Here is a 15,753-nt window from a genome sequence, read left to right as displayed (position 1 = left end):
CCTTTTTAAAGAATTGTCAAGGAACAACACCACCTTGTGAAATTCCTTGTTTTCTCTTTGTTGCCAGGGAACAATTTGAATTCTCCTTCTTCTCCTAGTTGTTGCTTCATGTTCTTTCTCAGATCCTTGTTTCCTTTCCTGCAAAGAGTGATGAAGTTGCTTGCTTCTCAAGCACTTGAGTGGTTAGCTCAACTATGTATGGGCAAGTGTCTGAGTCTTAAGTTGGTGTGTGAACACCAAACTTAGTCTCCTACTTACTTCTCTGTTCTTTGAATCCTTGAATTCTCCTTGGAATGAAGTTGCTGCTAAGGATTTTAAGCATTTCTGTGCTTGCTTAGAATGGTTATTCCTTTCATATAATTCAAAGGTTGTTGTGTTCAGTTGATCTTTATGGTGGAACACCAAACTTAGAGTCACACATTCCCCTTTGAATTATTGATCCACGAATTCATTGTTTGGTGTGAAACACCAAACTTAATTCTTTGCAATGCACAGAAACTACTTCACCTTTTTATTGAAACAAATAAAAGAAACAGCAAGGGAGTATTACCTCAGGTTGGGTTGCCTCCCAACAAGCGCTTCTTTAACGTCACTAGCTTGACGGTTGCCCCTTGTTAGGGTGGATTGTAGTGCTTGATGTCTTCTCCTCTCATTATGAAAACGTCCCCATTTGATTCCTTCATGACTTCTAAATGTTCCATAGAAAGAACTTTCCTGATTGTGAACACTTGAGGGAGCTGGGAAGGAATGGTTTTGAGGCCAGGTGGGATTGGCAGATAATGACTTGATATCACTTTATCTCCCAGAGAGAAACCTTCAGTGGGAATTTTCTTGTTTCTCCACCCTCTTGGCAATTTCTTTACAATTCTTCCCTTTCTCTTGAGGATTTCTTCATTGACCCTTATGCCAGGAGGATCCTTCTGATCTGTTTCTATTGATTCTTGTGGCTTTAACTCTTGCAATTCTTGTTTGCCTTCCAAGGACTGTTTCAGAATTTCAGCTGCTGGATTGCTTTCCTCCAAACACAGATGGCTACTATCATCCTTAGGCTTTTCAGGTTCTGGTTCAGGCTCAGATGCAGGTTTGAAAGCATTGAAAATGAGCTGTTCATCATGTACTCTCAAAATTAGCTCTCCTTGTTCTACATCTATGAGCGCTCTAGCAGTGGCTAGAAATGGCCTTCCCAGAATGATAGGGTGTAGGTGGCTTTCCTCCATGTCCAAAATGACAAAGTCTGTGGGGAAGTAATAATCTCCCACTTTCACCAGCACATTCTCAACTACCCCTTCAGCTTGCTTCTGAGTTTTGTCAGCCAGTTGTATGATTACATCAGTGGATCTCACCTCATTCAGTTGTAGCCTCTTCATGAGAGTTAGAGGCATCACATTTATGCTAGCTCCTAGATCACAGAATCCTCTATCAATTTTTGTTCCCCCTATGATGCAGGGAATATGAAAACTTCCTGGGTCTGTTTTCTTAGAAACTGTGTCCTTCTTGATGAGGGAACTGCATTCTTTGTTCATTGTTACCGTTTGTCCTCCCTTCAAAACTCTTTTCTTGCTCAACAATTCTTTTAAATACTTGATATGTGTAGGCATTTGCTGGAGAATCTCAAGAAAGGGAATATTAATATGGAGAGACTTAAATGTCTCTAAAAACCTTGAATAGGTTTTCCCTTTTTCTCCTCCTCCTAACCTCTGAGGAAATGGTGCTTTTGGTTGATATGCTTCCATCATGCCTTTTTGCAGTTCCTTGGCTTGCTCAGTTTCACTTTCCTGCTTAGCTTCTTCCACACTTTCCTTCAAGATTTCTGGCTCCTGTTTTGAGGGTCTGATTCCTTCTTCTTCTGAGACTTCCTTCAATATAGTGATGGCCTTGCAGTCTTCCCATCTCACTCCCTTTTGTTCCCCTTTAGGATTCTTTTCCGTGTCACTAGGGAACACTGCAGTGGACTTGGGGGCTTGTTGGGATAGCTCTCCTACTTGAGACTCCATCCTCTTTAGTCTTTTACCATGGTCCCTTAAGGTAGATCTCACCTCATCCCTAAAGCTTTTCAACTCACTTACGTCCTGACCCATGTTTGCCAGCCTTCCTTCTATCCTGTTTAATTGATCTTGAAATTGTTGGTTCGGATTAGGTTGGGTCGGTTGATTAGTTTGGCCATGATATGATGGTTGGGAGTAAGTGTTTTGTGTGGCTTGGTATGATCTTTGGTTGGAGTTTTGGTATGTGGACTTGTTATGTTGGTTTTGCTGGTTTCCCCACCCAAAGTTTGGGTGGTTTTTCCAGCCTGGGTTGTAAGTGTTGGAATGTGGATCATATGGTTGCCTTTGTTGATTTCCTACATAATTGGCCTCTTCCCAATCTCCTCCTTCAGTGCTTTCTTCCTCTTGATCTTGTGTGTGTATTGCAGCCACTTGCTTTGTTTCTAACTTCCTGGTGAGCTCTGCTAGTTGCTTGGCAAACATCTTGTTTTGGGCTAGAATTGTATCAACATGGTTCAGCTCCATGACTCCCTTAGTGTTGTGTCTCTCTGAGGCATAGTAATACTCATTCTCAGCCACTATCTCAATCACTTCAATGGCTTCTTCCACAGTCTTTTTCCTGTTCAATGAACCTCCTGATGAATGGTCCACAGCCTTCCTTGATTCATAAGAAAGTCCATCATAGAAAATGTGCAATTGCACCCAGTCATGGAACATGTCTGGTGGGCATTTCCTTGTCAAATCCTTGAACCTCTCCCATGCTTCGTAGAGAGTTTCACCATCTTGTTGTCTAAAAGTCTGAACCTCAGATCGAAGCCTATTGACCTTTTGTGGGGGGTAGAAACGTGCCAGAAACTTGCTTTCCACCTCGTCCCATGTTGTTAGGCTCCCCCTTGGGAATGATTCCAGCCACTTAGCTTCCTTGTCCCTAAGTGAAAATGGGAACAAAAGCAGTTTATAGGCATCTTCCTGGACTCCATTGGACTTCACAGTGTCGCAAATTCTCAGGAATTTTGTGAGATGTTGGTTTGGGTCTTCATTAGCACTCCCACCAAATGAACAATGATTCTCCACAAGTGATATTAGCTGTGGTTTGAGCTCAAAATTGTTGGCCTGAATGGGTGGTTTCTGAATGCTGCTACCACAATTCCCAGATGTTGGGTTTATGTATGAACCAAGAACCCTCCTCTCGGGAATGGCATTGTTTCCATCAGCTCTCCCATGGTTATGAACTTCTCTTTCCATGTTGAGATCTAGAGCTTCCTCAAAATTGTCCTCAGATTCTCCTTCAGATTCTTCTTCTCCCAGTACTCTCTTCCCTCTTGCTTCCCTTCTAAGTCTATGAAGGGTCCTCTCTGGTTCGGTATATGGAGGAGTTGATGTCTCTCCTCTCCTACCTGTCATACAAGACACAGCACAGGCACCAAACAAGTGAAATACTCTTGGTTAATGGAAGAGTATGGTTAGAGCAGTTGAGGAATTAATTCAAACAGTTAGTGAGTCAGTGAGTTAGTTGCTTGAATTTAAAGGCATAAAGAAAGAAAGCATGTAACAGAGTGCAGAAATTAAAATTCAACAAGTAACTTGAACTGAATTAAAAAAGAAAAGAACAATTGCTCAATCTAGTTAACTTCCAATTGAAGAATTGTCAATCGAAAACTAATCCCCGGCAACGGCGCCATAAACTTGATGCGCATAAACTAGTTATGCCACGATTTAGGAAATTGCACGATCGGCAAAATTCCTTCCGGCAAGTGCACCGGTTATCGTCATGTAAAAACTCACAATAGAGTGAGGTCGAATCCCACAAGGATTGGTTGAATGAGCAATTCGGATTAGAAGTGTGCCTAGTTGAGCGGAATCAAGAATTAGATGAGAATTGCGGAATGTAAAATTGGCGGGAAACGTAAATGGCAAGAAATTAAAATGGCGGAATCTTAAATTGCATGAATTAAAGAGCAGAAGCTAAATTGCTGAAATTAAAAGGGAATGGGGGTGATTGCATGAATTGAGTTGCAGAATGTAAAGAGAAAGTGGAAATCGGAGATGGGGAATTCATTGGGTTATAGGAGATATTGAGATCTCCGAATCAAAACATGTTTATCTCTTCCTCAACCAATGCGTTCATTGAATTTTGCTTGGCAATCTTATATGATTGGATCCCAATTCCTTGGCTCACCAATTCTCTCTAAAAACAAATAAATTCCCAATCCCTTGGTTTAAATGTTCATAAGAAGAGATGATGCTCGATCACTGATTATACCACACAGTTTCATGAACCACAATTTGGTAGGATTACATGTCACAATATCCATCCAAACCCCAATCCAATTCACTGTGAGAAAGCTTCTCTAGCATGAATCCTCCATTCCTTTCCCAAGGTTCCGAAGGATTCCAATTATGGGTAGTTTCTTTCCCTAGACAACTACCCAATGGAATTAGATCGAGAAGCTTTCTAACAAAATTCAAGAGAAAAGATTGAAGAAGAAGATAAACTATTATTGATTCATTGAATTACAATAGAGCTCCCTAACCCAATGAAAGGGGGATTAGTGAGTCATAGCTCTGAATTCAATTACAAAAGTATGAAAACTTTCCCAAAATCAAAAGTAAAGTCCTTACTAACTTAAATTCTATCCTATTTATACACTTTCTACATTGAGCTTCTGTTGTGTTTCTTGGGCTTTGAGGCCTCTCCCTGCTTTCCTTTTGCTTTGGGTTTATGATCCATAATCTTGATGAGGCTGCTGATCCAAATTCTGTAACATTCATTGAGCCAACTTAGTGATAATCAAGTAATGACACATGACTCAACAAATTGAAATTCCAGACTCATCAATCCTTCAGGCCCAATCCATAAACCATGATATTCAATTGGGTTTCATACCAGAGTAAGTTTAAGTTAATGTTTGTGCTCAAATGCTAACTTAAACTGCAATATTTTTGGCCCAGAAACCTTTTCTAATAGTGGCGTTTAAGTTGCAGTTTAAGCTTAAACTGCAGCTTAAACGCCAGACACTTCCAGTGATGCCTTTTGTGGAAGCACGTTTAAGCTTCAGTTTAAGGTTAAACTGAAGCTTAAACGTGGAAATGGAAGAAGGCAGCCCTGGAGGGTCACGTAGTCGAACACGTTTAAGCTTCAGTTTAAGGTTAAACTGAAGCATAAACGTGGAGATAGGAAAGGCAGCCCTGGAGGTCGAGCACGTTTAAGCTCCAGTTTAAGGTTAAACTGGAGCTTAAACGTGGAAATAGAGAAAGCCATCCTGGAGGTCGAACACGTTTAAGCTCCAGTTTAAGGTTAAACTGGAGCTTAAACGTGGAAATGGAGAAAGCAACCCTGGAGGAGAAAACTTGGTCGAACACGTTTAAGCTCCAGTTTAAGGTTAAACTGGAGCTTAAACGTGGAAATGGCTCCCTGGTGCATTTCCCATTTCTGGCGTTTAACCTCCAGTTTAAGGTTAAACTGGAGGTTAAACGTGGAAATGCTTCCTGAGTGGAATTCTCATTCTGGCGTTTAACCTCCAGTTTAAGGTTAAACTGGAGGTTAAACTTCAGTTTCAGCATTTCTTAGCCTTCATGATTCTGGCGTTTAAGCTCTAGTTTAGGCTTAAACTGGAACTTAAACTCCACATGTGATATTCAAGCTTCCTTTATTGATTTTGTTGCTTCCTTGCCTAGCCTCTTCTTCCCTGAAATCATCCAAACAATTGCATCAAAGTCTTGCAAAATTTCATGAGAAATCTTCCAGTCATAGCATTCAAGTAATATAACTAAAACTCATGGAATTTGCATCAAAATCATACTGTTTGGATGGTTCATTGCTTTGTTATTCATTTAACCATTCTTGGTTACTTTAAGCTCAAGAAAATGCATAAAACAACTAAAACTAACAGAAAAATGCTAGTGAAACTAGCTTAAGATGCCTTGGCATCAAGCATCATCCAGCTTCTTTGACCAATCCTTTCTAGATGCACCCACAGTCTTTTCCAGGATCCTCTTCAGCTCTCTGTTGGATATCTCAGTTTGCCCACTTGTTTGAGGATGGTAAGGTATGGCTAATTTGTGTTTTACCCCATATCATAGGAGGAGAGCTTCTAATGGTTTGTTACAAAAGTGGCTCCCTCCATCACTGATGAGGGCTCTTGGGACTCCAAACCGGCTAAAGATATTCTTCCTGAGGAAGTTCATGACTACCTTGTTATCATTAGTTGGGGTTGCAATAGCCTCTACCCACTTGGAAACATAATCCACTGCTACCAGGATGTACTTGTTTGCATATGAGGTTGGGAATGGTCCCATGAAATCTATTCCCCACACATCAAACAGTTCCAGTTCCAAGATGAAATTTTGTGGCATGGCGTTTCTTTTGGGCAAGTTTCCAGATCTTTGGCATTCATTGCAGCTTTTTACTAGTTCCTTGGCATCCTTGAAAAGGGTGGGCCAAAAGAATCCGCTTTGTAACACTTTTGCTGCAGTTCTGTCCCTTCCAAAGTGCCCGTCATAACATGAACCGTGGCAATTCCACAGGACTTCTCTTCCTTCTTCTTCCGAAACACATCTTCTAAGGATTCCATCTGAACATTTCTTGAAGAGATATGGCTCGTCCCAGACAAAGTATTTTGCATCATTCATGAGCTTCCTTTTTTGATGCTTATTGATCCCTGGGGGTAATGCCCCAGTTGCCTTGAAATTTGCAATATCTGCAAACCATGGTGCTTTGTGAACTGTCATCAACTGCTCATCAGGGAAGAGCTCGTTCACATTTGTATCATTTCCTCCACCTTGATCATGAGGGATTCTGGATAGGTGATCTGCCACTTTGTTCTCCACTCCTTTCTTGTCTCTGATTTCAATATCAAATTCCTGCAACAGTAAGATCCACCTTATTAGTCTTGGCTTTGATTCTTGCTTGCAAACAAATATTTAAGTGTTGTGTGATCTGTAAAGACAATCACTTTAGCACCAATGAGGTATGATCTAAATTTGTCAAATGCAAAAACTATTGCTATCAACTCCTTTTTAGTAGTGGTATAATTTCTTTGAGTTTCATTAAGGACTTTGCTAGCATAGTATATCACACGAACTAAGTTATCTTTCCTTTGTCCTAACACTGCCCCAACTGCAAAATCAGATGCATCACACATCAATTCAAATGGTAGGTTCCAATCAGGTGGGGAAATGATAGGAGCAGAGGATAACCTCATTTTCAAATGTGCAAATGCTAGCATGCATGTTTCATCAAAGATAAATGGTGTATCAGATACAAGGAGATTGCTTAAGGGCTTGGCTATCTTTGAAAAATCTTTAATGAACCTTCTGTAAAAACCAGCATGCCCTAAAAAACTCCTAATTGCCTTGACATCACTGGGTGGGGATAGTATTTCAATAAGTTCTACTTTAGCTCTATCAACCTCAATGCCTTGGTGAGAGACCTTGTGACCAAGGACTATTCCTCTTGTCACCATGAAGTGGCATTTTTCCCAGTTCAAGACCAAATTGGTCTCTTGGCATCTTTTCAATACCAAGGCGAGGTGATGTAGGCAACTAGGAAAGGAATCTCTGAATACCGAGAAATCATCCATAAAAACTTCAATGAATTTTTCTATCATATCCGAAAAGATAGACAGCATGCAGCGTTGGAAAGTTGCAGGTGCATTACATAGCCCAAATGGCATGCGCCTATAGGCAAACACTCCATACGGACAAGTAAATGAGGTTTTCTCTTGGTCTCTGGGATCAACCACTATTTGATTATATCCTGAATAACCGTCGAGGAAACAATAATATGCGTGCCCTGCAAGTCTTTCCAACATCTGATCCATGAATGGAAGGGGAAAATGGTCTTTTCGTGTAGCCTCATTGAGTTTTCTGTAGTCTATGCACATCCGCCATCCTGTGACGGTCCTTGTAGGTATGAGTTCGTTCTTCTCATTAGTAACTACAGTGATTCCTCCCTTCTTGGGCACAACATGTATGGGGCTAACCTAAGGGCTGTCCGAAATTGGGTATATGACCCCTCCTTGCCAAAGCTTCATAACCTCTTTCTGTACCACTTCCTTCATGATTGGGTTCAGCCTTCTTTGGGATTGAATGGATGGCTTAGCATCATCTTCCAACAGTATTTTATGCATGCATATGGCTGAACTGATTCCCTTCAAGTCAGCAAGGGTCCATCTAATGGCATCCTTATGCTCCCGCAGCACCTTGAGTAGCTCGTCCTCTTGATCTTGACTGAGGGATGAATTTATGATCACTGGGTAGTTTTCATTTTCTCCTAGATATGCATATTTGAGAGTGGGTGGCAGTGCTTTGAGTTCAAGTTTGGGTGCTTCTGACTTGTCGTTCCCTTCCTTTGGTGCATCTGGTATATGTATTTCTGCTGTGGCCACCTCTTCACTTGATTCAGATTCTTCCTCCACCAATTTCTCGTCCTCTTCAGGTTCTTCTTCTTCAAAATTCTCCTGCACTTCATCCTCAAGTGCATCTAACCTCATGCATTCCCCCAATTGTTCTAGTGGGTTACTCATGGCCTTGAACACATTGAATGTCATCTTTTCATTTTGTAATCTCAGGGTGAGGTCATCCTTCTGAACATCAATGACAGCTCCAGCAGTGGCCAAGAATGGCCTTTCCAAGATGATGGAGGTCTTGGCGTCCTCCTACATGTCCAGCACCACAAAATCTGCTGGAAATATGAAATCTCCCACTTTTACCAGCAAATCCTCTACTATCCCGTGAGGGAATTTGAACGATCGGTCTGCCAGTTTGGTGCACGAAATTGTGATGTCCAGGCTCAAACAATCCCTGGCAACGTGAGCAACTTAGTGCGCTGATCTCAATACATAATTGTCACAACTTCGATACAACTAACCAGCAAGTGCACTGGGTCGTCCAAGTAATACCTTACGTGAGTAAGGGTCGAATCCCACGGAGATTGTTGGTATGAAGCAAGCTATGGTCACCTTGTAAATCTCAGTCAGGTAGATATAAAGTAATGAAGATGTTTTTGAATAATAAATAATAGAATAGGGATAGAGATACTTATGTAAATCATTGGTAGAAATTTCAGATAAGCGAATGGAGATGCTTTTCGTTCCTCTGAACCTCTACTTTCCTGCTATCTTCATCCAATCAGTCTTACTCCTTTCCATGGCTGGCTTTATGTGATACATCACCACTGTCAACGGCTACTTTCGGTCATCTCACGGGAAAATGATCCAATGCCCTGTCACGGCACGGCTAATCGTCTGGAGGCATCACCCTTGCCAATGGCTTCATCTTATCCTCTCAGTGAATAATATGCTCACGCACCCTGTCACGGCACGGCTATTCATCTGTCGGTTCTCAATCATGCTGGAATAGGATTTACTATCCTTTTGCGTGTGTCACTAACGCCCTGCAATCGCGAGTTAGGAGCTCGTCACAGTCATTCAATCATTGAATCCTACTCGGAATACCACAGACAAGGTTTAGACTTTCCGGATTCTCTTGAATGCCGCCATCATTCTAGCTTACGCCATGAAGATTCTGGTTAGGAGATCTAAGAGATACTCATTCTAGCTTATTTCATGTAGAACAGAAGTGTTTGTCAGGCACGCGTTCATAAGGGAGAAGGATGATGAGCGTCACACATAATCATCACCTTTATCACGTTCTTTGGTGCGAATGGATATCTTAGAAGTGAAATAAGATGAATTGAATAGAAAACAGAAGTACTTTGCATTAATCTTTGAGGAACAGCAGAGCTCCACACCTTAATCTATGGAGTGCAGAAACTCTACCGTTGAAAATACATAAGTGAAAGGTCCAGGCATGGCCGAGATGGCCAGCCCCCTTGATCTAAGAACAATGCGTTCAAAGATGATCCTAAGATCCTAAGATGATCAAAAGATGCCTAATACAATAGTAAAAGGTCCTATTTATAATAAACTAGCTACTAGGGTTTACATGAGTAAGTAATTGATGCATAAATCCACTTCCGGGGCCCACTTGGTGTGTGTTTGGGCTGAGCCTGAGTGTTGCACGTGCAGAGGCCATTTGTAGAGTTGAACGCCAGTTTTTGTGCCAGTTTGGGCGTTCAACTCTGGTTTTGGATCCTTTTCTGGCGCTGGACGCCAGATTTGGGCAGAAGGCTGGCGTTGAACGCTAGTTTACGTCGTCAATGCTTGGCCAAAGTATGGACTATTATATATTGCTGGAAATCCCTGGATGTCCACTTTCCAACGCAATTGGAAGCGCGCCATTTCGAGTTCTGTAGCTCCAGAAAATCCACTTTGAGTGGAGGGAGGTTAGAATCCAACAGCATCAGCAGTCCTTCTTCAACCTCTGAATCTGATTTCTGCTCAAGTCCCTCAATTTCAGCCAGAAAATACCTGAAATCACAGAAAAACACACAAACTCATAGTAAAGTCCAGAAATGTGAATTTAACACAAAATCTATTAAAAACATCCCTAAAAGTAACTAGATCCTACTAAAAACATACTAAAAACATTGTCAAAAAGCGTATAAATTATCCGCTCATCACAACACCAAACTTAAATTGTTGCTTGTCCCCAAGCAACTGAAAATCAAATAGGATAAAAAGAAGAGAATATACTATAAATTCCAAACTATCAATGAAACATAGCTGCAATCATATGAGCGGGACTTATAGCTTTTTGCCTCTTGAATAGTTTTGGCATCTCACTTTATCCATTGAGGTTCAGAATGATTGGCATCTATAGGAACTTCAGATTTCGAATAGTGTTATTGACTCTCCTAGTTCAGTATGATGATTCTTGAACACAGCTTCTTTATGAGTCTTGGCCGTGGCCCTAAGCACTTTGTTTTCCAGTATTACCACCGGATACATAAATGCCACAGACACATAATTGGGTGAACCTTTTCAGATTGTGACTCAGCTTTGCTAAAGTCCCCAATTAGAGGTGTCCAGGGTTCTTAAGCACACTCTTCTTTTGCTTTGGACCTTGACTTTAACCGCTCAGTCTCAAGTTTTCACTTGACACCTACACGCCACAAGCACATGGATAGGGACAGCTTGGTTTAGCCGCTTAGACCAGGATTTTATTCCTTTAGGCCCTCCTATCCACTGATGCTCAAAGCCTTGGGATCCCTTTTTTATTTGCCCTTGCCTTTTGGTTTTAAGGGTTATTGGCTTTTTCTGCTTGCTTTTTCTTTTTCTTTATTATTATTTTTTTTTCTATTTTTTTTTCGCCCCCCCCTTTTTTTTTTTCTGCAAGCTTTGTTCTTTGCTGCTTTTTCTTGCTTCAAAAATCGTTTTTATGATTTTTCAGATTATCAAATAACATGTCTCCTAGTCATCATTCTTTCAAGAGCCAACATATTTAACATTCTTAAACAACAACTTCAAAAGACATATGCACTGTTCAAGCATACATTCAGAAAACAAGAAGCATTGTCACCACATCAATATAATTAAGCTAAGTTCAAGGATAAATTTGAAACTCATGTACTTCTTGTTCTTTTGAATTAAAACATTTTTCATTTAAGAGAGGTGATGGATTCATAGGACATTCATAACTTTAAGACAAAGTTACTAACTACTAATGATCATGTAATGAAGACACAAACATAGATAAGCACATAACATAGAAACGAAAAACAGAAGAAACAAGAACAAGGAATGAATCCACCTTAGTGATGGTGGCGTTTCCTTCTTGAAGAACCAATTATGTCCTTGAGCTCTTCTATGTCTCTTCCTTGTCTTTGTTGCTCCTCCCTCATTGCTTTTTGATCTTCTCTTATCTCATGAAGCATGATGGAGTGCTCTTGATGTTCCACCCTTAGTTGTCCCATATTGGAACTCAATTCTCCTAGGGAGGTGTTGATTTGCTTCCAATAATTTTGTGGAGGAAAGTGCATTTGAGGCATTTCCGGGATCTCATGGTGATGAGCTTCATACGCCTCTTGAGCTCCATGAGTGGGCTCTCTTGCTTGCTCCATATTTTTCTTAGTGATGGGCTATTCCTCTTTAATGAGGATATCTCCCTCTATGTCAATCCCAGCTGAATTGTATAGGTGGCAAATAAGGTGAGGAAAGGCTAACCTTGCCATGGTGGAGGACTTGTCAGCCACCTTGTAGAGTTCTTGAGGTATAATCTCATGAACTTCCACCTCTTCTCCAATCATGATGCTATGGATCATGATGGCCCGGTCTATAGTAACTTCAGACCGGTTGCTAGTGGGAATGATTGAGCATTGAATAAACTCCAACCATCCTCTAGCTATAGGCTTGAGGTCCAATCTTCTTAGTTGAACCGGCTTGCCTTTGGAGTCAATCTTCCATTGAGCTCCTTCTACACATATGTCCATAAGGACTTGGTCCAACCTTTGATCAAAGTTGACTCTCCTTGTGTAGGGGCGTGCTTTCTCTTCCATGTATGGCAAATTGAACGCCAACCTCACATTTTTCGGACTAAAATCTAAGTATTTCCCCCGAACCATTGTAACATAGTTCTTTGGATCCGGGTTCTTACTTTGATCATGGTTCTTGGTGATCCATGCATTGGCATAGAACTCTTGAACCATTAGGATGCCGACTTGTTGGATGGGATTTGTTAGAACTTCCCAACCTCTTCTTTGAATTTCATGTCGGATCTCCGGATACATATTTCTTTTGAGTTTGAAAGGGACCTCAGGGATCACCTTCTTCTTGGCCACAACATCATAGAAGTGGTCTTGATGGGCTTTGGAGATGAACCTTTCCATCTCCCATGACTCGGATGTGGAAGCTTTTATCTTCCCTTTCCCTCTTCTAAAGGATTCTCCGGTCTTGGGTGCCATCAATGGTAATGGAAAAACAAAAAGCTTATGCTTTTACCACACCAAACTTAGAATATTGCTCGCCCTCGAGCAATAAACAAAAGAATAGAAGAAGAAGAAGAAGAAATATGGAGAGGGAGAGGGAGATGTGGTTTCGGCCAAGAGGAGTGTAGAGGGGTGTGTTGTGTGAATTTGATGAAGAATGGAGGTCTTTATATAGGGAAGGGAGGGCGGTTAAGGTTCGGCCATATGGGTGGGTTTGGGTGGGAAATTGGTTTTGAATTTTGAAGGTAGGTGGAGTTATGAGGTAGGTTTATGGAGAAGAGTGGGTGGATGTGAGTGGTGAAGAGGTGATGGGGAAGAGAGTTTGAGGTGATTGGTGAAGGGTTTTGGGTAAGAGTGTTTATGGGGTTATGTGAAAGAGAGTGGTGAGAAGAAGTGAGTGGAGGTAGGTGGGGATCCTGTGGGGTCCACAGATCCTGAGTGGGTCCTGTGGGGTCCACAGATCCTGAATGGATCCTGTGGGGTCCACAGATCCTGAGGTGTTCAAGGATTTACATCCCTGCACCCATTAGGCATGTAAAAATGCCTTTGTATTCAAATCTGGGCGTTCAGCGCCAGGTTGGTGGCCATTTTGGGCGTTCAACGCCCATCTGTGTGCCATTTCTGGCGTTGAACGCCAGAACCATGCTTGTTCTGGCGTTCAGCGCCCAGAAGCTGCCCATTTTGGGCGTTCAGCGCCAGAACCATGCTCTGTTCAGGCGCTGAACGCCAGACAGATGCTCCTCCAGGGTGTAATTTTTCTTCTGCTGTTTTTGATTCCGTTTTCAATTTTTATATTTATTTTGTGACTCCACATGATCATGAACCTAAGAAAACATGAAAAACAATAAAGATAAGAATTAGATAAACATTGGGTTGCCTCCCAACAAGCGCTTCTTTAATGTCAATAGCTTGACAGTGGGCTCTCATGGAGCCTCACAGATGTGCAGAGCTTTGTTGAGACTCTCCAACACCAAACTTAGAGTTTGGATATGGGAGTTCAACACCAAACTTAGAGTTTGGTTGTGGCCTCCCAACACCAAACTTAGAGTTTGACTGTGGGGGCTCGGGTTGACTCTGCTTGGAGAGAAGCTTTTTCTGCTTCCTCTCCATGGTTGCAGAGGGAGATCCTTGAGTTTTAAACACAAGGGACTTCTCATTCCATTGAAGGAATATTTCACCTCTGTCAGCATCAATCACAGCTCTTGCTGTGGCCAGGAAAGGTCTTCCTAGGATGATGGATTCATCCTCTTCCTTTCCAGTATCCAGGACTATGAAATCAGCAGGGATGTAAAGGCCTTCAACCTTTACTAACACGTCCTCTACTTGTCCATATGCCTGTTTTCTTGAGCTGTCTACCATCTCTAATGAGATTTTAGCAGCTTGCACCCCATAGATTCCCAGTTTCTCTATTACAGAGAGGGGCATGAGGTTTATTCCTGAACCAAGGTCACACAGAGCCTTAAAGATCATGGTGCCTATGGTGCAGGGTATTATGAACTTTCCAGGATCCTGTCTCTTCTGAGGCAATGTCAGTTGATCCAGATCACTTAGTTCATTGATGAACAAGGGAGGTTCAACTTCCCAAGTATCAATGCCAAATAATTTGGCATTCAGCTTCATGATTGCACCAAGAAACTTGGCAGTTTGCTCTTCAGTAACATCCTCATTCTCTTCAGAAGAGGAATACTCATCAGAGCTCATGAAGGGCATAAGGAGGTTCAATGGAATCTCTATGGTCGCTAGATGAGCCTCAGAGTCCTTTGGTTCCTCAGAGGGAAGCTCCTTATTGACCACTGGACGTCCCAGGAGGTCTTCCTCCTTGGGATTCACGTCCTCTCCTCTCCCCACAGGTTCGGCCATGGCGCTTATGTCAATGGCCTTGCACTCTCCTTTTGGATTCTCTTCTGTATTGCTTGGGAGAGTACTAGGAGGGATTTCAGTGATCCTTTTACTCAGCTGGCCCACTTGTGCTTCCAGATTTCTAATGGAAGATCTTGTTTCATTCATGAAACTTACAGTGGCCTTAGATAGATCAGAGACTGGATTTGCTAAATTAGAAGCATTTTGTTCAGAGTTCTCTGTCTGTTGCTGAGTTGATGATGGAAAAGGCTTGCTATTGCTAAACCTGTTTCTTCCACCATTATTAAAGCCTTGTTGGGGCTTTTGATCCTTCCATGAGAAATTTGGATGATTTCTCCATGTTGAGTTATAGGTGTTTCCATAAGGTTCACCTAAGTAATTCACCTCTGCTATTGCAGGGTTCTCAGGATCATAGGCTTCTTCTTCAGAAGATGCCTCTTGAGTACTGTTGGATGCAGCTTGCATTCCATGCAGACTCTGAGAGATCATATTGACTTGCTGAGTCAATATTTTATTCTGAGCCAATATGGCATTCAGAGTATCAACTTCAAGAACTCCCTTCTTCATAGGCGTCCCATTATTCACAGGATTTTTTTCAGAAGTGTACATGAACTGGTTATTAGCAACCATGTCAATGAGTTCTTGAGCTTCTGCAGGCGTTTTCTTTAGGTGAATGGATCCACCTGCAGAAGTGTCCAGTGACATCTTTGATAGCTCAGATAAACCATCATAGAATATATCCAGGATGGTCCATTCTGAAAGCATGTCAGAAGGACACTTTTTGGTCAACTATTTGTATCTTTCCCAAGCTTCATAGAGGGATTCACCTTCTTTCTGTCTGAAGGTTTGAACATCAGCTCTAAGCTTGCTCAGCTTTTGAGGAGGAAAGTACTTGGCTAAGAAAGCCGTGACCAGCTTATCCCAAGAGTTCAGGCTGTCTTTGGGTTGAGAATCCAACCATAATCTAGCTCTGTCTCTTACAGCAAAAGGGAAAAGCATGAGCCTGTAGACTTCAGGATCTACTCCATTAGTCTTAACAGTATCACATATCTGCAAGAATTCAGTTAAGAACTGAAAAGG

General features: G+C 41.7%; 2 non-coding genes across 2 annotated transcripts; both read left to right on the top strand.

The window, feature by feature from the left end:
• Positions 1–2,700: 2,700 nt before the first annotated feature.
• On the top strand, positions 2,701–2,804 carry LOC112759867 (small nucleolar RNA R71). Its single transcript, XR_003180332.1, has one exon. It is a non-coding gene; the product is annotated as a small nucleolar RNA R71 (small nucleolar RNA).
• Positions 2,805–15,432: 12,628 nt separating this feature from the next.
• Positions 15,433–15,540, top strand: LOC112760653 (small nucleolar RNA R71). The gene has a single exon (XR_003181084.1). It is a non-coding gene; the product is annotated as a small nucleolar RNA R71 (small nucleolar RNA).
• Positions 15,541–15,753: the final 213 nt, after the last annotated feature.

Source organism: Arachis hypogaea, chromosome 16, assembly GCF_003086295.3.
Source record: "Arachis hypogaea cultivar Tifrunner chromosome 16, arahy.Tifrunner.gnm2.J5K5, whole genome shotgun sequence".
NCBI classification, from domain to species: Eukaryota; Viridiplantae; Streptophyta; class Magnoliopsida; order Fabales; family Fabaceae; genus Arachis; species Arachis hypogaea.
The sequence above is the reverse complement of the archived record's forward strand: the minus strand, read 5'-3'. Positions and strand labels throughout refer to the sequence as shown.